We start from the raw sequence: 19,456 nt of genomic DNA on the forward strand, positions 1-19,456 counted from the left end.
AATATCAGACTATGGACTTTTCCTCCAAGAACTTGTCCAAACCTTTTTTAAATCCAGATATGCTAACTGCTGTTACTACATCCTCCAGCAAAGAGTGCCAGAGCTTAACTATTCGTTGAGTGGAAAAATATTTCCTCCTATTTGTTTTAAAACTATTTCCATGTAAGAACCGGTGGGAGTGGATGAGATCAAGTGGATTATAAAAGAGCTCCCGACAGGGAAGGTGCTGGGACTGGACGTTTTCACGAATGAATTTTTTAAGGCATACGCGGGAGTCTTGGCACCTTATTTGGCGATGATCCTTAATTCAGTGAGAGAGGGAGCATCCCTGCCTAGGTCAATGTTGGAGGCGTGGGTGGCCGTGATACCAAAACCAGGCAAAGATAGAACCGAATGTGCCTCGTATCGACCAATTTCGATACTTAACTCCGACGTGAAAATACTGGCAAAGGTACTGGCAAACCGATTGGGGGGTGCTCCCTAGCTTAATTCACCCGGACCAGGTGGGTTTCGTAGCCAAACGCCAGGCTATGGATAATATACGGAGAACAGTGGACCTACTTTACGCAGCTCAGACAAAAGCCAAACCAGTGGTATTGCTTGGGCTCGACGCAGAAAAAGCTTTTGACCGGGTCCACTGGGGATATCTGGATAAGGTCCTGCACAGAGCGGGGATTGGCCCGCAATACAGAGTCTGGATTCAGGCACTATACTCTTCGCTGACAGCCTGTGTCAGGGTGAATGGAGGGAACTCTGAGGCATTTACCCTGGGTCAGGGAACAAGGCAGGGATGCCCGCTGTCCCCTTTACTATTCGCCTTGGCAATGGAACCATTGGCAGAGGCGATTTGAGATAGTGAGGATATTGCTGGAGTTTGGGTGGGAACACGAGAGTATAAAATTGTATTATTTGCAGATGATGTTCTCCTGTCTTTAACGAATCCGTTGACCTCACTCCCCAATCTAATGAAAGTGATAGAGGAGTACGGGATGGTGTCGGGATACAAACTGAATGCTAGCAAATCAACAGGAATGGCGGTTGCAATCCCCCCGAGTTTGATGGATACATTGAAAACGTCCTTTGCTTTCAAGTGGGAGGGTAATGCGCTGTGTTACCTTGGGGTGAAGATCACTGGTAAGCTGTCTGAGCTGTTTGCAGCCAATTACCCGGCCCTCAAGAGGGAAGTGCAGAGAGATCTGGATAGATGGAGGTCCATGGGCCTCTCTTGGCTTGGGAGGATAGCAATATAAAAATGAACATCTTGCCTCGCCTCTTGTATTTATTTCAGGTACTTCCCCTGCGATTATCTAGAGCCTTCCTGTCTGAGCTGCAGGATACTTTGATCAGATTTGTATGGAATCAACAGAGACCCAGGCTGCCTCGAGCTCTGTTATATAAGAGTAGAAGGGAGGGAGGGTTGGGGGTGCCCAATCTTCTCTGGTATTACTGTGCAGCACAATCCAGGGCAGCAGTAGACTGGTTCAGAAGAGAGGATCATAAGCTGTGGGTAGACATTGAACAAACCCTGGTGGGCTCTCGAAAGTTGGGAAATCTAATGTGGCTTAATGGTAAATATAGAGGTAGGGTGGACAAGTTCCCGCCTACAGTACAGGCTACTTTCTATTATTGGGATCTTATGTTTCCGCAACGGCAGCCACTGGTCTCTGGACTGGCCCCGATAGTGGATAATCCTATATTCCGCCCTGGTATAGGAAATAACACTTTTTGCAGATGGGCGGAAGTGGGACTGTATATGTTGGGACAACTGCATGTGGGAGAGACTATTGTACCCTTCGAGACCCTTGGGACTGACTTTGGTCTTTCACAGGGGGATCGATATGCCTATATGCAATTACATTTCCTGAAAGGTCCGGCGTACATGGGATGTCTGAAAAGGGATATCCACCCTTTGGAGGAGGTGTGTGTAGACCCAAAAGGTACGAGAGGACTAATATCTTACTTGTATGCCTATTTAGTGAAAGGTTCCAAAATGTCCTCATTGCATAGGAAACGGTGGGAACAGGAGTTACAATTTACATTACAGGAGACCGAGTGGTTGACCTTAGAGAAAGGCTTGCTGAGATCATCCCGCTCGGTGGCCATGCAGGAGAATGCTATAAAGGTGTTCTACAGATGGTACCTAACACCGGTTAGATTAAATCACATGTTTACACAGGCCTCAAAGGGTTGTTGGAGGAAGTGCGGAGGAGAAGGGACATCTGGTGGCTGTGCCCCAAAACGCAGGCCTACTGGAAAGGTGTGCATTCTCGGCTTCGGGTATGGCTTGGCAGATCTGTACGGTGGCATCCTTTGATCTTTTTGCTAGGGCAGAGACCTGAGGGCATTACATCTGATCAGTGGGGATTGGTGAGAAACTCCTTGGCGGCAGCCCGAGTCCATCTGGCAAGTAATTGGAAAATACCACAAGTCCCCTCAATGAGGGGTTGGCTTGCTAAAGTGAGCTACATATGTGAAATGGAGAGATTGACTGTTGTGAAAGGGAAAACTCTGCCAAAATGGCAACAGATATGGGACCCCTTTTTAAAATACACAAAAGGATCTGGACAATAACTGTACTATTAGATTTCTGTATTGACAGGGAAGGGAAGATGGAGGGAGGGGGAGGAGGTGGGAGGGTTAGGGAACACTTGTATAAAACTCAAAAATACTGGAAGTATAAAAGGTGGTTGTTATAGCATTATGTTGGTGTTGGAATGTACTCATGCTAGATACTCAATGTTAGACTCATAAGAAGTGTAGAAAATGTAACTTCTTATATTGAGTATGTAATGTTTTTCCTATATAATGTTCAATAAAGTCTTCTATAAATTTAAAAAAAAAAACTATTTCCATGTAACTTCCTCGAGTGCCCCCTAGTCTTTGTAATTTCAGAACGAGTAAAAAATCAATTTACTTCTACTCGTTCTACACCACTCAGGATTTTATAGACCTCTTCATACCTTCCCTCATCCATCCCTTTTCCAAGCAGAAGAGCCCTAACCTCTTTTGCCTTTCCTCATATGAGAGGAGTTCCATCCCCTTTATCATTTTGGTTGCTCTTCTTTGAAACTTTTCTAATTCCACTTTATCTTTTTTGAGATATGGTGACCAGAACTGAACACAGTACTGAAGGTGAGGTTGCACCATGGAGTAATACAGAGGCATTATAGTATTTTTGGTCTTATTCACCATCCATTTCCTAATAATTCCTAGCATCCTGTTTGTTTTTTTGGCCGCCGCTGCACATTGAACAGAAGATTTCAGCATATTATCTACGACACTTAGATCGTTTTTTAGGGTGCTGACCCCCAAGCTGGTTCCTAGCATCAGGTAACTATGATTCGGATTATTCTTCCCAATGTGCATCTCTTTTCATTTGTCTACATTAAATTTCATCTGCCATTTGGATGCCCAGTCTTCCAATTTTCTAAGGTCTTTCTGCAATATTTTGCAATCCATATGTGTTAACAACCTTGAATAATTTTTTGTCATCTGCAGATTTAATCACCTCACTCATTGTTCCGATTTCCATATCATTTATAAATATGTTAAATATTTAATTTATTTATTTGGATTTTGTTCACACCTTTTTCAGTAGTAGCTGAATGTGAGTTACAATTAGGTACACTGGGTATTTCCCTGTTGGGCTCACAATCTAAGTTTATACCTGAGGTGATGGAGGGTTATGTGGCTTGCCCAAGATCACAAGGAACAGAAGTGGGACTTGAACTTCCCACCTCTGGATGTCAAGACTGGTGCTCTAACCACTAGGCCACTCCTCCACCAGTCCCAGTATTGATCCCTGTGACAATCCACTGTTCACCCTCCTCCATTTTGAGAAATTACCTTTTAACTCTACCCTCTATTTTCTGTCCACTAACCAATTCTTCATCCACACCAGAACATTGCCTCCTATCCTCCTATCCCCTGACTCTAATTTTCTCAGTAGACTCTCGTGAAGAACTTTATCAAAAGATTTCTGAAAATCTAGATACACTACATCGACTAGCCACATGTTTATTCATGCATTCAATGAAATGAAGCAAATTGGTGAGGCAAGACTTCCCTTGGCTGAACCCATGCTGACTCTGACCCATTAAACCATGTTTGTCTATGTGTTTCATAATTTTATTCTTTATAATAGTTTCCACTTTTTTCCTGACACTGACATCAGGCTTACTGGTCTTTAATTTCCCAAATTACCCCTGGAACGCTTTTTAAAAATCGGAGTCATATTGGCCACTCTCCAATCTTTAGGTCCTATGGACGATTTTAACGACAAATTACATACTACTAGGAGCAGATCAGCAATTTTATGCTTGAGTTCTTTCAGTACCCTTGGATGTATGCCATCTGATCCAGGTAATTTACTACTCTTTAATTTGTCAATTTGGCTCAGTATATCTTCCAGGTTCACCAAGATTTCTTTCAGTTCCTCTGATTATCACCCTTGAAAACCATTTCTGGTACAGGCAGATCTCTTCATCTTCTTCCGTAAAGACAGAAGCAAAGAATTAATTCAGTTTCTCCGCAATGGCCTTGTCCTCCCTGAGTGCCCCTTTTGCTCCTTTGTGATTTAATGGTCCCAAGGATTCTCTTGCAGGCTTTCTGCTTCTGATGTACCTAAAAAAGTTGTTACTGTGAGTTTTAGCCTGTGCAGAAGTTTCTCTTCATATTTTTCAGCACCATTTATAGAATCTAGTCCTTACTGTCTTCCCCTTCATGGATGCTGCATTATCCAAATAAGAGACACCTCACTTGTTTTTCACAGGTCCATAATTCCTACTCATTAACAGACTACTTTTCTAGTCAAGTAGTCTCCCAAATATAGAGATGGGAAGGATACTTAAAAAGTATTCAACAACTCAAAAAATAAGCACCTTCTTAAGTTTACCGAGAGGCGTATTTTCAAAACACTTGGACTTACAAAGTTCCATAGTAACCTATGGAACTTTGTAAGTTTAAGAGCTTTGAAAATGAACTCCTATCAACTAAAACATAAGGCATTTCCAAAACTCAAATTCCATTTATTAGCAAAAAAAGAAGGAAAAGATATCAGCACTTTTGCGTTCTCTGGTACTTTCCTCTTTGCTGCACGCTAGCCAAGCATTATTTTTTTTTTATATATTTGGAGGGGGTGTGTTGTAGGCAGGGAATGGGCATGGGAGTGTTATCCAGCTAGCATGTTCTGATTAGCATGTACTTACTGGATAATGCTGGGTTAACATGGGTGCCCTTAGGGCCTACTAAATAGGAGGTGATAAGTGCTTCTGTGTTAATTCTTTGCAGGTACTGCATGCTAATGTGAACATTAACACATGACCTGAAAAAAAACCTGAATATATGCCATAATAAATCTAGGCATAGCATGTGGAAAAGCCCCACATTAGAATGCACCAAGTCCAGATTTTACTGCACCTTAGTAAAAGGGTTCCATAATTTGGTTCATTGGTATTTTATCAGCCCTAAGTAGGAATACATTTTCTGTATCCCACTGCAGAAAATGAAGCAAACCTCACTTTTTAGAGTGCATTATTGGATCAATATTACATCAGTGGTGATACAAAATACTCTCTGCAATTGGCTATGAGAAAGAGACTGGGTTTTCCACACCCTAGAAGGCACTAGAGGAAGCAGGATCATCTCTCTGCAGTGATCAGGTGCTACTACGGCCATGGGGCCACTGCCAAGAAGAGCACAGCTGGCACTGCCTTAGGGCTGCAGGGGAGTCTCAACACAGAGAGAAAGCCGCAGAGGAAAGGGTGGAGAGTGGCAGAAGTGAAGATGGGAGGGAAAGGAATTGAGAGAAGAGTTTGGAGAAGGAGAGAAGAAAGGAGGAGAGATGATAGAAGACAGTGAAAGGGCAATCAAGCACTTGAAAACAGACAAAAAGGCATCAAATTAAAGAAAAGAAACAGAGATGGTGAAAAGAAAAACATTCCACACACAAAGCCTAGAATAGAATATTTAAATCATTCCATGGCATTTAAAAATTACTACACAAATTTTAAATAAAATAAATCTTAGGTAGCGGCAGATCTTCACAAAATTTTGCCTTAAGATATTCCCTGGCCTTGAAAAGGATCCAAATAATCAAGCGCTATGTCTCAGTAGGTTCAGAGTGACTAATATGTTTTACCTCTCTGGAAGCTGCTGGGAACAGGAGCTTGGTTCTGGATTTTATAGGGTAGCAGTGAGAGAAACAAGGAACAATCAGACTGCCATTGCTCTGTGTGTGTTAATGGGGGATTCCCCATCAAAATAGGTGACAGTGAGGGAGGATTTAGCCCTGGATATGTGTATTCTCAGTCCACAGAGAACACTGACTCCAAAGTACATCTGTGCTGGTAGCAGAACCTGGGGCAGTTAAACTTAAAATAATAATTATGTCACTATTTACTGGAGGGGTTCAGTGTCCAGAGAGAGGCTCTGAAATTCTTGTAAGAAAGGATGATCTTGACAATGAACTTTACCAAAAATGCATCCAAAAAGTAATAACCGTCTCTTCTAAAATGGATTTCATGTTAAAAGATTGGAATGCTTGCCACAAGTCCAGCACTGGAGAAATGCAAAGTACATAACAGCCAGGGTCAGAGTGGAAGGCATGCCTGTCGATTTCAGCACTGGGACAGCGCATGCAAGGCCTCCAGAGAAGAAATTAGGTAGTGATATTCTTTCAGTATCAGAAAGCACATAACGGGCTGAAAAGGAAGTTTTGACACATTTAAAGCATGTATGACATTTCTTCCCTCATCACTACTACCTACCCTGAAAGAAGAATGCTCAAAGAGAAAAGATACAATAAAATTACAGAACTCACAGATAAAACATGGTTTAATGGGACAGAATCAGCATGAATTCAGCCAAGGGGCATTTTGCCTCACCAATTTGCTTCATTTCTTTGAAAGCGTGAATAAAAATGTTGATAAAGGTGAGCTGGTTGATGTAGTATATCTAGATTTTCAAAAGGCTTTTGACAAAGTTACTCATGAGAGACTCCGGAGAAAGTTAAAGAGTCATGGGATAGGAGGTAATGTTCTGTTATGGATTAGGGTTTGGTTATTGGACAGAAAATAGAGGATAGGGTTAAATGGCTATTTTTCTCAGTGGAGGAGGGTGAATAGTGGAGTGCCACAAGGATCTGTATTGAGACTGGTGCTATTTAACATATTTATAAATGATCTGGTAATTGGAATGACAAGTGAGTTGTACACATGGCTGGAACGGGCCTTCTCTCCGTGCCCTGCCCTCGCGGAAACCGGAAGTTACATCAGACGAGGGCGGGACACAGGGAGGGAAGGCCCGAAGAAAGGCGATCTGCGACTGCCACTGAATGCAGGGGGCTCGGAGCCGTGGAGGCAGGCAGGTGAGACCGCAGACTGCAGCGATGGGGGGGAGCGACAAGGGCGACAGTGGCAGGGGGCGGAGGCAGGGCGGCCTTGCCCCGGGCCTGGCCTAGTCTCTCAGTGGCCCTCGGGTAACTTACAGTATTTTGTAAGTTTTACATGTAAGTGGGAGCACCACCTATGTCCCGTTCCAGCCATGTGTACAACTCTCTTGCAAATACACGATAATGAAGAATCATAAGAGCCAGCTCTGTGGGTGCTTGAGCACCCCAATGTTGAGAAAAACTCTTTGACTGTGTCAAGGGAAGTGTATTTTCCATTGGGTTTAGCACTCCCAATCATTTTGAAAAGTTGGCTCCTATGATGAAAATAGTTGCCGATTTACAGAATAGCATTTAGGCAGCATATTGCATGTATGGGAATGCAGCCCTGAATTCACTATTAAGCAAAATAAGCAGGTGCTTAGGGCAAAAAGAGAAGGGGGCACCACAGAGTTTTTCCCCTAGCCCTTAACTCTTTCACTGCCGTCCACCACACCCATTATTCAACATTAATTTCAGTGCTTTTCTAATCATTATAAATATACTAGTAAAAAAGGCCCGTTTCTAACACAAAGGAAATGGGCGCTAGCAAGGTTTTCCTCGGAGTGTGTATATGTTTGAGAGAGTGTGTGTGAGAGTGACTGTGTGAGAGAGAGTGAATGTGCGAGCGAGTGTGTGTGTGTGTGACAGAGAGAGATTGAGACTGGGTGCGAGTGTGTCTGTGAGAGAGAGAGAGAGTGTGTGTGAGTGAGAGTGCGTGCCAGGGGCCCCCCCTCCCTCCCAGTATCACCCCCCTCCGAGTTCCAGGGTCGTCCCCCCACTTTTATTTTCTAGTTTTTGTACAGGTGGTGCATTCCCCCTCTCCTCCTCTCTCGTCCCCTCCCCCGAGTTCCAAACCCCTCTCCTCCACCGAGTTCCAGACACCCCCTCCCTCTCCTGAGTTCCAGACCCCCTCCCCAATTTCCATACCCCCCCAAGTTCCAGACCCCACCTCCCTAACCCCTCCCTGCCTCCCTTCGATTTCCAGACCCCCTCCTCCCTCTGATTTCCAGACCCCCCCCTCCGAGTTCCTGACCCCTGGACCACCCTGCCGTGACCCTCTCGAGCCCCCCTTCCTGCCGCCAACCCTCCCCCACCGCCGCCATTGCATACCAATCCCCGCCAGCCGAAGTCCTCTTCTCGGCTGCGCGGCGTGGACGAATGATCTGATCAAGTTGCAATCTGTTTTTGTGCGTGCGTCTGACGTCAGACACCCCCTCCAAGTTCCTGACTCCTGGACCCCCCTGCCGCAACCCTGCCAGTCCTATTAGAGCAGAAAGCAGGTCCCTGGAGTAGCCTAGTGGTTGGTGTAGTGAACTGTAGAGAAAGGGACCCAGGCCCACACCCTACTCTAACTGGTACATTTATGGTGGAAAGTGTGAGCTCTCCAAAATCCACCAAAAACCTACTGTACATACAGGTGACACCTACATGCATAAGGGCTATTGTAGTGGTGTATATTTGGGTACAGTAGGTTTTTGGTGGGTTTTGGAAGTCTCACCATACAATATAACCCTACATTGTATGACTGTTTTTCATACATGGTCCTGCCTTTCAGCCCTTCCTAACTTATATAAATGAAGCTCTCCAAAGAGTCTCTATACACAGCTCTCCACTGGCTAATCCTGCATCGTAAAACAAACTCTGAGGGCCAGATACCTGCTTTAAGGTGGCAAGTCTATAAATTATAACCTCAGTCTAGGTGCCCCAATGCCTTGCGCTTACCGTTAATTCTGAAATGGCATCTTGGCATCAAGATTCCATTACAGCATACTAGTGTAAATTAGCATTTGTGCTCCCATGTTTAGATGCGACTTCTTATCCCATGTCAATGGAAGGTGTAAGTGCACCAAGTGACACAGGAAATGTATAGTATTCTATAAACTACATGTGTAACTTGGAAGCACACCCCTGGCCTGCCGATGCTCCCCTTGCAGTTAGGCACTAAATTACAGAATAGTGCCTGCTACACATAGGTGTCAACTGCCAATTAATGGCATCTTCAATGTGTTTAAATGGCGCATATCTCTAGGCACCAGTTTAAAGATTTGCCTTCTAAGACTCTTATCCCATTCTATGTCTATGGGGAAAAACCTGAGTTAATCAGGCCCCAAGTCTTAAACATCTTACATTTCAATTATATATACTACATTTCAAAAGGTGTGGGAAGAGGAGGCGATGAGCTGTGCAACTTATAATGTGGCCACTGGAAGACCTCCTGTTTTTATAGAGCTTTGCCTAGAAGTACCCTTCGATTGTTCATCCTGGATTCAGCCTTTGTGGGTACTCATGGGTCATGAGCACAAGCTGTCTATAAGCTCTCTTCAATAACTCTAATCCACTGTTTTTTGTTTTAGGCATAGCACATGATGATAAACTTTGAGATTATTAAATTATCAGCAGAGGTGGGGAGAGGGTTCTTTCTGGATAAAAAAAGTAGAGGAGTGTGGTAGCCGTGTTAGTCCACTCTTAAGGTTATCAATAGAAATCAAACAAAATAAAACATGGAAAAGAAAATAAGATGATACCTTTTTTATTGGACATAACTTAATACATTTCTTGATTAGCTTTCAAAGGTTGCCCTTCTTCGTCAGATCGGAAATAAGCAAATGTGCTAGCTGACAGTGTATATAAGTGAAAACATTCAAGCATTACTATGACAGTCTGACAGGGTGGGAGGATGGGGGTGGGTAGGAGGTATGCATGGGGACATCAAAGCATATCATTGATATTCTAACAGGATGGCTGTGGATAGGTGAGGGGTGGGGTGATCAACAGAGACATAAAGCTTTATGGTTTATAATGGGCTAGGAACCCCAGATCCTTGTTAAGTCCTTTCTGTTGGGTGTTAAAATATTCAATCATTCTGACTTCAAAGGTCTTACGTTCTTGTATGGTTTTAAAGTTACCTTTCAGGATTTTCACTGTGAAGTCACTGGTACAGTGTCCTGGTCCTGTAAAATGCTGACCAACTGGCGTGGGAGCCCTACTGGCACCAGTATTGATCATGTGATGTCCATGTAAATTGAATCTTGTCTTAAGCATCTGGCCTGTTTCTCCAATATAGCATCCTTCGTTACATTTTTTACACTGAATGATATATACCACATTGGAAGATGAGCAAGTGAAAGATCCCTTTATGTTGAATATCTTTCCTTTGTGGATGACTGTGAGGTCCTGTGAAATATTTTGGCATAGTTTGCAACTGGATAAATTACAGGGAAGTGTGCCCTTCTGTTCCTTTTCAGTCTGTGATGGAAGTTTACTTCTGATTAGCTTGTGTTTTAAGTTGGGTGGCTGTCAGAAGGCCAGTACTGGTGAGGATGGGAATATCTCTTTCAGTAATTCATCCTCCTGGAGTATAGGTTGTAGATCTCTTATGATTTTCCTCAGTTTTTCCAGCTGTGGATTGTATGTCACTACAAGGGGGATTCTGTCTGTGGATTTTTTCTCCTTGTACTGTAGCAGATTCTCCCTGGGTGTTTTGAGGGATGAGGCAATATTCTTGGAGATTATTTTGGGGTTGTAGCCTTTCTGTTTGAAGGATGCAGTCAGGCTTTTAAGGTGTCTGTCTCTGTCCCCTGGGTCAGAGCAGATACGGTGGTATCTTGTGGCTTGGCTGTAAATGATGGATCTTTTTGTATGTGAAGGATGGAAGCTGGAGTTGTGGAGGTAGTTGCATCTGTCTGTGGGTTTCTTGTATATAGATGTTTGTATACAGCCATCACTGATTGAGACCGTGGTGTCCAAATCATTGACTTTTTCTGAGGATTAGTCAATTTTGAATCTGATTGTAGGATGGTATGTATTGAAGGCAGAATAAAATTGTTTCAGAGTTTCTTCACCCTCCGTCCAAATCATAAAAATGTCATCGATGTACCGGTAGTATTTTAGAGGTTTGGTCTGGTGTGTATTCAGAAATGTCTCTTCCAGCTCAGCCAACCGTTTTATGGCTAGCACATTTGCTTATTTCTGATCTGACGAAGAAGGGCAACCTTCGAAAGCTAATCAAGAAATGTATTAAGTTATGTCCAATAAAAAAGGTATCATCTTATTTTCTTTTCCATGTTTTATTTTGTTTGATTTCTATTGATAACCCATGGATAAAAAAAACCAGAAGACTCATGTTGTACAGTTGGTATTGTTAGAGCACATTTCATCATAGTGGCTTTAGTTGATGACTGTAGAAGTCGATTTGTATTTGTACTCCTATATTATTCAATGAAGATGATTTAAATATAAATTATCAGCAGCAAAACAATCATATCAATCATGGGTAATCCTGACATTCAATACACCTTTAATATCTTCAGTGCTTTTAATATCCTCAATGCTTGTTTACTCTTTCCAAAAATACTAAGACTAGGGGTCATGCAATGAAGCTACTAAGTAGTAAATTTAAAACAAATCAGAGAAAATACTATTTCACTCAACGTGTAATCAAACTGTGGAATTCACTGCCAGAGAATGTAGTAAAAGCAGTTAGCTTAGCAGGATTTAAAAAAGGTTTGGATCATTTCCTAAAAGTCCATAACTCATTATTAAGATTGACTTAGGGAAATCCACTGCTTAACTCTGGGATAAACAAAATAAAATCTGTTTTACTCTTTTGGGAGCTTGACAGATACTTGTGACCTGGATTGGCCATTACTGGAAACAGGATGATGGGCTTGATGGACCTTCGGTCTGTCCCACTATGGCAATGCTAATGTTCTTGTGACAGTAACACACAATACTGGCAATTCTATAAATTGGCACCCCGAATTCTATAACAATGAGCATAAATTAAAGGAATGCCCCTGATCCGCCAATGACCCTCCCATAGCCACACCCCTTTTTGGACACACATGTAATGTTTACGCATGGATCTTGGCCCTTACATTTATGCAAATAAATTTTAATTAACGCCAATTAGCAGCAATAAATGATTGTTAGGGCCCAATTATCAGTGCTACTTGGCTTACCAATTAAATGGTATGTGCAATTTAAAGCACCATTTTTAGAATTTGGCCGTTACAGCGGAAGTGCGAGGGGGTGTTCAGGTTTAACACTTGGAATACCAGATATCAAAGTTATCTATGCGGTTTACAATAAATTTAAAATATTAAAATAATATTAGAAAATAAAAGAATGTCACATATCAAAATAGGAAAAAGAAGTGCTAAAGATAAAATGAAGCTATTATCTCAATGAATTCCAGGCTAGAGTATCACTGTCTCCTAGTTTAAGAAGTTTTTATCAAAATATATGTCTTCTGACCTGCTTTAAATTTTTGGAAGGACTGTTGAGACATAGATATTGAGGCAGATTATTCCATAGTGTAGGGCTCATAACATTAAACAAAGATGAAAAGATGAGAGCGTACTGAATTTGCCAAAATGGAGGCATGACTAAAATTTAGATTCTGGTTGGTAGATCATAATGTACGACTGGTTTTATAAGGGATAAGTAAACAAAACAGAAATAAGGGGAAACCTATACTTTGAATATTGTGAACTAAAGTTAGTATTTTGTACAGGATCCTTGCTGAAACTGGTAGCCAGTGTTCAGATTTTAAAAGTGGTGTAACATGATCCCACCATTTTGCTCCAGAAATCATCTTGACGGCTGTATTCTGGACTACTTGCATTCTTTTACCCTGGATTCTACAAAAGGGTTGCAGATCCCAGATGGCTGCCCAAAATAATTAGTGCATGGGCTCCGATGATTCAGTTAACAAGCACTTAATTGGCATTAATTATGATTTGGGTTTTGATCTAGTTGCATGTTATTCTGTAACTATTGGGCTCATTTTCGAAAGAGAAGGGCGTCCAAATCGGTATATTCGAAACCCGATTTTGGACATCTCCAACTGCAGTCCGTTGCAAGGACGTCCAAAGTTCAAGGCGGCGTGTCAGAGGCGTAGCGAAGGCGGGACTTGGGCGTGCCTAACACTTGGACGTCTTTGACCCATAATCGAAAAAACAAGGACGTGCCTTACGAACACTTGGACGTTTTCACCCGGACGTGTTTTTATTACGAATAAGACACAAAAAGGTGTCTGAAATGACCACATGACCACCGGAGAGAAACGGGGATGACCTCCCATTACACCCCCAGTGGTCACTAACCCCCTCCCACCCTCAAAAAACATCTTTAAAAATATTTTGTGCCAGCCTCAGATGTCATACTCAGGTCCATGACAGCACATGCAGGTCCCAGGAGCAGTTTTAGTGGGTACTGCAGTGCACTTCAGACAGGCGGACTCAGGCCCATACCCCACTACCTGTTACATTTGTGGAGGAAACAGTGAGCTCTCCAAAACCCACCACAAACCCTCTGTACCCACATATAGGTGCCCCCTTCACCCGTAAGGGCTATGGTAGTGGTGTACAGTTGTGGGTAGTGGGTTTTGGGGGGGGGGGGCTCAGCACACAAGGTAAGGGAGCTGTTCCTAGGAGCATTTTATGAAGTCCACTGCAGTGCCCCCTAGGGTGCCAGGTTGGTGTCCTGGCATGTCAGAGGAACCAGTGCACTACAAATGCTGGCTCCTCCCACACCCAAATGGTTTGCATTTGGACATTTTTAACCTGGATGTCTTTGGTTTCAAAAATCACCGAAAGTCAGAAACGCCCATGTCTAAGTACGTCCAAATTTAAGGATTTGGAGGTCTCTGATGGTATTTTTGAAACAAAAGATGGACGCCCATCTTTTTTTGAAAATATGGGTTTCCCCGCCCCTGGATTTTGCCGTTTTGCAAGGACGTCCAAATCACAACTTGGACGTCCCTTTCGAAAATGCCCCTCCACTGGTCCCTAAATTGAATCATGCGTGACTCAAAAGGGGGAGTGGTCATGGGAGGGGCGTAGGCGAGTCAGGGGCATTCAGAAAAGATGTGTGCAGTGTTACAGACTAGTGCAGATCCATGCTCAACTTGTGCAGCATTTCAGAGTTGGAGTGGGGGGGGGGGGGGGAGAGAAGAGTCAATGTGCAGTAATTTTCAATGAAACTGAACCTGGATTCAAGAATCCCTTGCCAAAATACACCGCAAAAATGTTCCACACTGTTTTCAGTTCTACAGCTTGTATCACATGGACAGCGTGTCACTTTGCTTTATTACCCTGAGACAATATCCATACATCATGCAGAAAATTGCTTCATTTTTCGTGATTTCAAGCTCTTGTCTATCCTGTGAATTGTGTTAAGCTCTTCCCCGTTCACACTGCCAACGCAATCGTCATCCCTTTCCTCTGACCTGCTGCTCATTTCTGTTTGGACTCAAGAACAGATGTACACAGTTTCCAAAGGTTGGTCAGGAAGGGGTTAATTTTATAAATTGTTTCTTACATGTAAAGCGATGGTTTTGTTATGAAGTTGTGCGAGTGCATATGAGCATACAAGTACACATGCTGACAAGAACACACATACATTGCCACAGTCCACGTGCAGTGTTACCAAGGATAGCATCTGGGTGAAGCTGGGGCAGAGCAACTTGGAGCAGCTATAAATTGCATTTGTACACTATCGGGGATAGTTCTGGGAGACTATTTTATAAAGGCAAATACACACATGTTGCCTTATAAAACAGGCATTTTTTAAAAAATATTTGTAGGTACCCTGATATACAATTACCCTCTACATGCATTATTTTTTTATTTTATAATTTGATTTATCACCTTCTGTTTTGTATGTTTGTTGACTTATTCCTCACTTTTTCTGTAATTGGTCACCATCTCCTTTTCCTGTTAAGATGAACACAAAGGGACAGACAAAGGAAGAATGACTCAGTGATACTGCAGGCATGGGGGTGAGGGTGTTGGAACTTATGGGGTACAGCTCCAGGAAAACAACTGGGTCAATGCTAGCAGGTTGGAAGTGGCTGGAACACAATCCAGCAAGGCCACAAAGACCTAAGACACTGGATGTTCCAGTTACCCCCCCCCCCCCCCCCCCCCCAATTGTGGCAGCTATTTATATTATGACAGAGCCTGTTTGTAAGTCCGGAGAGGAGCAGAAGTGCTGAATTAAGCATGAGAACTCATCCACTCATCTTAGTACTGCAGATCACATTCCTGAGCAGATTGGTTGGGTAAATTGGGTTTAATAATCTACATTATTATTAGCATGATAGGAAAGGACAAGTCACTATCACCAGGGGATAGCAGATAAACCAGGTGTGGGCTTTTTGTATATCTCTCTGGACCAAAAACATAACTCACATATTCTCTATAAAGAATTTGTTTGAGCTCTGTCCCTATGAAAGAGTATCCTCAAATGGACTCCAAAAATCAAGATCTAAGGTATAGTCAGATAAACAATTAGTTTATTTTGGGGGGATGGGGTGGGGCTGCAGTTTTCTCCTGTCTCTTTCGGTCTTCCAGCTTAATTGGAACTGAGACTGGAATCTGGCATTATATCCCCGTCCCTCTGCCCTGTCATCCTGACAGTCCTCAGCCATGGGCTAGGCACCAAGACTCCTTCTGCGAATCTGCAATCATAGGCCCTAAATCCAGACAAGTGCTGCTGTTATACATCGACTGGGTGTGCAGCAACCCAAACGCAACCCCAGCCAGCTTGGACAGCAGAGGACCTGACAAAGGCATTGAACACAGGTCCTCTGAATGGCAGAGTACAGCATTACCCAGAGTCATTGTGCAGGACCTAGTATGCTTACATTTAATGCACCATATTGATCCTGTGATGATGTAGGCAGGGTAACAAAATGCTATATAGGCATCATAGAAATGAAGCACTATACACACAGAAGCAGCCTTAACAAACAGGGTGGGATTTGACTATGTCTATATACAGACAATGTATCACAAGCCAGAGATGCATTGGAAATGCTAATCATTAGTTTGGTCAGGCTAGTAGCAGCCACCTGGAGCCTGCTCACTGGGCAGCATACAGGAGGGAGGGACTCATTGGGAACCAGTGCTAGGTATACCCAGGGGCCTGGGAAACAGTGAACAGAGAAAGACGAAATAAAGATTAACCCAAATAAGGGAGACAAAATAGACAGCAATAAACAACAACTTTCATTACTGCTCTGAAGACTACCATAGGATGTTACTGGTTGTTTAAAAAACCTAAAATCATAGTCTAACAAATGAGATGTACTACTGGCTCTGCTAATTTCTTTTGTTCTGCTGACTCCCTGGCTGCAAGTCAATCATGATTCAAACCTGCCTACAGAGAAATTCATCAAGATAAAATGAAATAATCACAGAGGACGAAGCAAGGGTGTTGGGTTATTCAGCTGTCGATTAAAAAGATCCATTTCACAGACATCCAAAATGTTAAAAATTATCAAAAAGGTGGTCACACCCACCCACCATAGCAAAAGCCCTCCTTCCCCCACCCTTCCAGCCAAACACCGCCGCGTCTGCCCTCCTAGAGCCACAAACCGAACAAAGCTGCGCCGTATCATGTCTACACACCAGCTGTCACCGCGAGAAACAAAACCCAGGAGCCTCCTATACGCAAGGCATCTTTTGCACTTCCATCTAGAGGGCAAATCCAAAGCATCGAATAAGACAGCTACAGTACATACAAGCTTAGAGCAAAGATATCCACATAATTCGTTCCCCGCCCAAAAATAAACAGCAGAAATGCACCAACTGCTCTCCTATCAGTCCTTTTCTCTGCAGCAGACAGAGCATCAGCAGAACAAGGAAAACCATCCTCCAGGTGCCATCAGCCCCTTTCTGTCAAGCCAAACAGAGGTAAAACCACTTCAATTATTTAGAAATGTACGCAGGCGGTAAAACAAGATCTCAATATGTGTTTATAGAGCAGGTGCATAAGGATGCAAAAAAGATCTGCCGCTACTTGGCCTGAGATGCAAGCGCATCATATGTCCTTCCTCCGGGCGACGGGACCTAACATGACAAAGGACCGGGGAGAAGGGGAATAAACCGATCGCAAACGCTCACCGGTACCTGCTTCTCCTCCGCTCTCCTCCGGCTGCTCGCGGCCGCTCAGTCCGCTTCTCAAGCAAGCTTGAAAGCGAGCCAGGGCCACCAGCCGCACGCCCAATCGGCGCCCGCGCTTCTGCACAACAAGCCCCGCCCCTTCACTAGCGTGAGCTTTTTTGTCTTCTTTCCAACCTAAATCAAAAAACTAGTGAGTGTTGGAAAATAAGTTATTCGTTGAGGGTGGGGTGGGGAGGGTCGAGAAGAATGTCAAGGCTGTTGGCAAAATAACTCAGAAAATTGAACAAACCTGGCCCAAATTTAGCATGGGGTAAAAACTTGGTGAAAAGAAACATGGAATTTATAAGTGGGTCAGATGGAAATGGAGGGTTTCAGAGAAATTAAGGCTCCCCCCCCAAAAAAAAATTCCAGTGCATTTCTGTGGGAGACATAATTCCAGCTTCTGCAGCATAAAAACTTTAAGTGACTAAACATAGCAGTTGAGGAACTGAATCTTTCAAGCTGCCTCACTCTACTTACTTTCCCAGGACCCAGTCATAGATACACACAGCAACAACAGAGATATCTAGAGCCTCACAACTAAACACACTTCCTTTTCACATCCTGCTAGACCAGTCCAGACCAATGGGTTGAGCCTCCCAGCAGCAATTGGAGCTAGAGATACTGAAGTAGTCCAGTGACATCATCTGTATAAAGGATGGTGCAACCTGGAATTCTCCAGTATTTCTCTACCTCCAGCAGATGGTATAGATTGAGCTGGTCTGGTGCAGCAGGTCCCTTGCTTAGACCTGACTTCTCAGGATGTAGTCCATGACCTGGGTGCCTTGAGGCTGATTCCTTGGGTTGTGTTACTCCTGGGTTTTGGACCATGGTCCTTACCATAGGAGTCTGAGGTGGCTTTGATCCTCTGCAACCCATGGGCTACAGCTTGGAGACTAACTGGCAGTGGTTCTGTAGGTGTAGTGCCTACTCTCAATCCCTCCTCCAAAGTGCTCCTGCAACAAAAATAAGTAGAATTTGGCTTCTTAACTTCTTCCCTTCATCTTTTAATTAGATTAAAGTTTAAAAAAAAACAAGGCCTTGTGTCAGCTCTGGGGAAGCACCAACTGTAGTCAACAGGGAAGCTCAGAGGCCCCAGAGAGTACCAAGCCAGGTCTGATATGGAGCTGTGGTTGTTGATATACCTGGAGGCCACAAATGTGCTGCACGTGGTAGCCAGTGACTCAGCACTGCCACTGGTTTCTACTTTCTAGCATATGATAGGACACTTCATAGAATGGCTCCAGGAGAGTCAAGGGTCCCTTGGGGGGGAGGGGAGAAACAGCAGTGTTTCCAACAGCCCCTAGACTTGGCCATGTTGCCAACAGCCTGCACCTTATGGCAGAAATGGTGGCCATCTTATTGCAGTCCCATCAATGTATGGTGCATGACAGGGAGCTTGATTGATGTGCTTGGTGGGGAGTGAGACCTTGGTTTCTCACATAGACCCATAGTCAGGAGCTGGGGATCCCAGTGCGGCCTGGGGCCAATTGGCTCCAGATGATAATGGAAGTAGTCCGACTGGCCTTAGTGAGAGGGCTTCCAACTGTGGGGGGAGTTGCTCCTCTGGCTGCCCAGCCCTCTTGAACAGGGGGACCAGGGTCTCTCAGGGGCCCCCGGTCCCTGAACATAGTGTCAGTAGCAACTGAGCAGAGATTATGGTATGGATTGGCCCAAATATTCTCTGGGGACCACTGCAATGGGGAAAGCGGACTCTCCACATGAAGAGGATGCACAGCTCTAGGGGACTGGTCAAGAAGCGTTTCCTGTGTTCAGATTGTTTAGGAGGGAGGTGCTTTGTCAGATCATTGATTTAGTGAGTGATGTCCTGTATATCCCAGCACCCTCCCTAGAGGAACCTATACTGGAGGATCTGCGCAGGCCCCTGAGGGCCTTTTCCCCTGCACAGGGCCTTCTCCCGGATGGTCCTATCTGAATGTGAGGTTCCAGATAGTGTGCTGTGGGGCACCAGACTCCTGGGTAGACTTTACCCGCTGCCTCGTGAAAAACTGAGCAAGATATTGCAGCTTCCCAAGGTAGACTTGCTGTTCACAGCAGTGATCAAGATGACAATCCA

General features: G+C 43.9%; 1 protein-coding gene across 4 annotated transcripts in view; it reads right to left on the minus strand.

Annotated features, from left to right (window-relative positions):
• Positions 1 to 17,881, minus strand: part of DPYSL5 (dihydropyrimidinase like 5) — a 209,394-nt gene extending 191,513 nt beyond the window's left edge. Inside the window, exon 1 of one of the 4 annotated variants that reach the window (XM_030198630.1) lies at positions 17,860 to 17,881. The gene's annotated coding sequence lies outside the window, so the exon portion shown is untranslated. Of the gene's footprint in view, positions 1 to 15,081; positions 15,152 to 17,340; positions 17,413 to 17,859 lie in introns of those variants that run through there. The other 3 variants (XM_030198627.1, XM_030198628.1, XM_030198629.1) reach the window with 3 other exon arrangements.
• Positions 17,882 to 19,456: the final 1,575 nt, after the last annotated feature.

The sequence above is a fragment of the Microcaecilia unicolor genome, chromosome 3 (assembly GCF_901765095.1).
Source record: "Microcaecilia unicolor chromosome 3, aMicUni1.1, whole genome shotgun sequence".
Classification (NCBI taxonomy): domain Eukaryota; kingdom Metazoa; phylum Chordata; class Amphibia; order Gymnophiona; family Siphonopidae; genus Microcaecilia; species Microcaecilia unicolor.